Here is a 5,091-nt window from a genome sequence, read left to right as displayed (position 1 = left end):
CGCTCAGGCTGGGGCTCGGGCTCGGCGCGCCCGGCCGGCTCGCGGCTGCTCCCTGCAGGCCGCCTCGCCGCCGCCGGCCCCCGCCCCCCGCCCCCCGCCGCGCCCCGGGACCCCGGCCAGCCGCCCGGCCGCCCCTCGGCCGCCTCTGCCCCCGCCCCGCTCGCGCTCGCCCGCCCCACTCCAGGCGCCACCGACAGCAGTGGTGCTCGGTGACATATTTTAAAAAATAGCCTTGGCTTGCTGGAAGAATCCGAGGTTTTTGGGTTTGCACCGTGGGGATGGAGAAGGGAGTATCGATCGGCCGCCTGCACCTTATAAGTCGGGGAGAAAGTCTAAATACCAAACCCCTATAGGAGCTTTAGAGTTTGTTTCTGAGTTGGGGCCCTTCTTTGCCAGTAACTCAGTGTGTGACCTTGAGCAAATCACCACCGGTCTCGGGGACAGAGCTTCCTCAACCTTAAAATGTGAGGGTTGGGCAAGTGACCCCTCAGGTCCTTTTTACCTCAATCATCTCATGTTTTTAATCTTTTGGAGGTTCACTCCCCATTACCTCCCTTCCCCTCTTATTTCTAACATTACCTGGTCCACTGCCTCCTCTTTCAAATGTCACCCTCTTCCAATATAGGCTTTCTATTCACCGTCACCAGCTATTTCCTCAACAGTCTGGTTCCCTGGTGAGCAGGGGAGGGGGCAAGGCTTGCCCTATCTTCTCAACTCTCAGTTTCACAGAGGTGGTATTTCCTCCCCTGCGTGCTCCCACCAAAATCCACATGGTACCAGGGCCCATCTAAGGAGGAGGGCAGGCTGCATAAAAATGGATCTCCTTCCCCAAAGGAGAGGTCTCCACCGTTCCAGCCCCACCCCCCCATGTACACACACACACACACACACACACACACACACACACATGCACACACCTGCATTCATGGACATAAAACCATCTCTGTGACGCCAGAGCCCCTTTCATCTCGGGATCTCCCAGTGCCAGGCAGAACCCTAATTACCCTAGCACCCCCCCTGGCCCCACCGGTTCCCCCACTGTCATTAGCCCAGTTTTACCAGCGGGGGCCATAGCCTTCCTTTGGCTCCCAGGGCGGGGCCCTGTCTCCACAGTCTGCTCTTGAGGAGGTGTGTGTGTGTGTGTGTGTGTGTGTGTGTGTGTGTGTGTGTGTGTGTTAAGGGAAACTGCTCTACCAATTGCCCAGTTTATACTGGGCAGAATCACTTGCTTATGTGTGGGGTTCTGGCCAACAGCCTCTCCTAGTTGGGCTGCCCTTGCTCATGTTAGTCTCAGGGTCCTGCATCCTCAGCTTTGCTGGAGCCTTTTCTCTTAGGGGAGGGGGAGTGTAACTGGGGTTTGTAATGCATGGGGGAGGGGAGTGTGCCTTCCTCGGGACCCCTTGGAATTATGGGGATGAGAAAGGTAGCTGGTATGAAACCCGTGGGATGCAGTGTGGGATGCAGAGTGGGTGGTGATGAGGGGTCTGCAGTGGGTGAAGAGAGCCTGTGGGGTGCAGTGGCAGCTGTCCTGGGGAGTCGAGGCTGCATGGTGCAGAGTCAGCATGCAGTAAGTAAACCTGTGGGTTCAGCCTGGGCTTGCAGTGGACATGCAACAGCTGCAGCATGGAGCAGGAGGCTGCATCGTGCAGAGTCAGGGCAGTGTGCAGTGTGAGGTGCACTGAGGGTGGCTGTCTGCCAATCAGTGCCACATCCTCTCCTCGGTGATCATGTTTGGCTGAAACCCTGGGGAGCAAGGCTATGCTGTGCTGTGCAGTACTTAGGGGCGCGTGCTGTACCCTGTATGGAAATAGTCTCGGGATTGGGCTGCCCAAGGAGTTGAGGTAGAATCCCGATGCATGGGATACATTTATGTGAGATGAGATACAATTTTACTCTGCATCCATCAGACAGAACCAAAGAGGCAATGAGGAAGTCTAGCAGTAATCTGGATTAGGACAGGGTGACTGAGTCCACAGGGGGAACACAAGAGTGCTACGGTTTTGTCTCCCTTACATTCTGGCTTCCCCCACATCTCTCTGACGAAAGGCCCTAAAGATATCTGGTGAGGGAGACTTTTTGAAATCCTAGACCCAAAGCCATAGAAAATGAAGTGCTTCCTGATCCACCTTCCTCCCCACCCCCACCCCCACCAGGGGCAGACTGGGGCACTTTGAACTCCAAGACAAGAGTTTACCATTCCCATCTTCTCCTTACCTCACTTCCTTGGCTCCCAGTATGGGCTGGTAACAGACCTAGGCAAGGGCAAAGTGAAGGGCACACACTCTCCAAAGCCGGCATCCTGCCAGATGCTGGGATCCAGCCCAGGTCTAGGCTTATAGCCCCTGCCCAGTGTTGCATCACCCCTCTTTCCACCCCACTCATCCTGCCTACCCCCATTTCTTGAAGCTTCTAGCTCCTCTCAGAGTCATTTCAGCCCCAGCTTCTGTTGTCTTCTTGCCAGGAAACCCCCACCCAGGCTGTCTCCTCCCACCCCCCACCCACCTCTGTTTCAGGGCTGAATCCCTGGGGAGAGCAGGGAGGTGGGGCACAAGTGAGTATGGATAGAGACCCTCCAAGGGGATATGCCTGACAGCCCCTTCCCTCTCAGATTTTGGTTGCCAAGGAGGCAGCAGGAACAGCCTGTTCTCTGCGCTCTCATCAGAGCAGCTATGCCTGGGCCCCGCCCTCTCTCCCTTCCTCCCTCCTTCCTTCCCAGACTGTTGCTAGGAAGCACCCCAAGATTTCTCAGGGTCCCACCCCTAGAAACCAGGGGATCCAGATATCTTTCTGAAGAGCCTCCCCCAAAGCCTAGAAGTCAAGACCCCACACAGCATCCTCCACCCCTGCCAAGAAGCCCCAAAGGGTTTGGAGAAACAGGGGACAGGCCCTCTACCAGCCTGCCCTGGAACTACCTCTGTGGCCTGGGCCACAGTAATCCCACCCCTCCCCCATCCTGAGCTCCTGGGCTCTGGGTGATGTTAGCAAGTGATGAGGTGTTCAGCAGACACCCCTGGACTCTGGAGACATAGCCCCACTTATTGGGGAGTTCTGGAAAGACAGTGGAGGAAACCTAAAGAGAACCCAAAACCCAGATTTTTCTTCCCCTTAGAGATCTTTCAATCAAGAAAAGGTAGTGGAAATGGAGAAAAGAAAGGGGGGACGGTTTATGGAAGTTGGGGATCAAGTGGCTGGCAGAGATGGGAGACTGGGAAATTTACCAACAATTGCCCTCCCATGGGTAAAATGGCAACTTAATGTCCCCCTACCAATCATCTTTGTCCCATCAGGTACCCTGGGTACGGGTCACAAAACAGAGAGCTAGGGAAGGGACTCAGGCCTGGCTGAACCTGGCCCTTCGTAGCTGAGGCAAGAAGTAGAAAAAGAAACTGACACCTTCTCCAGGTTGTTTTTCAGAGTTTCTCCTACTTTTATTCATTCTTTTGATACCTTTTTTTTAAAGCATTTAATATGTGCCAGATATCGGACCCCCTAAATTTTCCAGCTTTCGGTTTCACTCTTGCATACAGCCCCCTCATCTGGCCTTTGCCAGGAGAGAGGGGAGGAGAGGTAGGGGCGCAATGTCTTCTACCATACAGTTTGGGCCTTACTGTATTGCAGCCCTCCCCCGCAATGAGAGGAGATAGAACAAGCTGGTGTGGAAGCCAGGAGTATAGAGTGGTTAGTATAGAGTGGTTCTCAGGGCCTAGAGGGAGGGGTGATGCAAAGGAAATGGCAGGCCGGCTTCTTTTCCCTGCTGCTGTCCAGGCCTCGGGATCACAGGACGTCTCTTCTCCTCTGACATGGGCGTGTAGAAAGGGAAGGCATCCTTCAGGGTGTTGGGAGAGGAAACTGCTCCAAGGATTCAAATGCTGCCTTCCATTGTCCTGGCTGGTCTCTTGCTGGACCTCTATGGGGCAGTGGGAAGACAGACACACGAAATGGTGGGAGATCCAGGACCTGTCCCTGAGGTGGGTCCTTTTGGTAGGCTTCTCCCCCATCCTCCTCTCCCCTAGATAAACAGAAAGTAGGGATTTTGATGTAGGGACTGGTCAGAGAAGGGAACTGGTTTGGAACCAGCTGTGTATGAGTGTGTAGGAACAACTCTTTCTTTGTCCATCTACCTGCTGCCAAGTAACTCCCCATAGTGGGGGGACCCAGGCAAGCTTCCAAAGGAAAATGGTTCAGCTGGGGAGGGGAATGACTCAGTTTCCCTGTGGAGAGAAAGGAAACTAAAACCTTCTGTGCCTTGTATGCTTACCAAGTATTTCAATGTTTCTGGGTCTAGACTCTTGTCACTTTTCCCTATACTTCTTTCTAGCCTAGATAAGGAATGTTCCCATCCCTTTGGGTACCCACACCCCTGTTCTCCACAGCCTTTTTTAAATTTGAGAGCGCACGCGTGTGCACGAGAATCTTAAATAAGCTCCACGCTCAGCGCAGAGCCTGACATGGGGCTTGATCCCGGGACCCTGGGCTCATGACCTGAGCTGAAATCAAGAGTCGGACATGCAACCAGCTGAGCCACCCAAGTGCCCCTCTCCACAGCCTCTTACCCCAGCCAAGACCCCACTCTGGCCTAGCTCCTTTTCTGCCACTGCTCCAGTGTTGCCATGTCACTCTGTCTGGCTGGCTTCCACCTGCCCCTTTTCTCCAGCCAGACCAGCCAACAAGATGAAGACATTGGGGCTTGGAACTAAGAGAGCAGGGTTGGGAGCTCATCCTTCACTGGTGCTGAGGGGGAAGAAATGGACAGCAGAAGAAAGTGGGGTAAGAAAGGTTTTTGAGAAGAGTACCCGGGTGGCTCAGTCAGGTAAGTGTCTGACTTCCGTTTAGTTCATGATCTCAAGGTTCATGAGTTTGAGCTCTGCATTGGGCTTTCTGCTGTCAGCACAGAGCCCGCTTTGGATCCTCTGTACACCCCCCTGCCCCTCCCCCACTCGCAGTCTCAAAAATAAATAAATAAATAAACATGAAAAAAAGAGGTTTTACAATTTTTTTAAAATATTCATTTTTGAGAGACAGAGAGAGACATAGTGCAAGCAGGGGAGGGGCAGAGAGAGAGGGAGACACAGAATCTGAGGCAGGCTTCAG

General features: G+C 53.8%; 1 protein-coding gene across 7 annotated transcripts in view; it reads left to right on the top strand.

Moving 5' to 3' along the window:
• MED24 (mediator complex subunit 24) overlaps positions 1-5,091 on the top strand; it is a 31,774-nt gene that overhangs the window by 553 nt on the left and 26,130 nt on the right. The gene's annotated exons all lie outside the window — the stretch shown is intronic.

Source organism: Acinonyx jubatus, chromosome E1 (assembly GCF_027475565.1).
Source record: "Acinonyx jubatus isolate Ajub_Pintada_27869175 chromosome E1, VMU_Ajub_asm_v1.0, whole genome shotgun sequence".
NCBI classification, from domain to species: domain Eukaryota; kingdom Metazoa; phylum Chordata; class Mammalia; order Carnivora; family Felidae; genus Acinonyx; species Acinonyx jubatus.
Note: the sequence above shows the minus strand (reverse complement) of the source record. Positions and strands in the feature narration are given on the sequence as shown.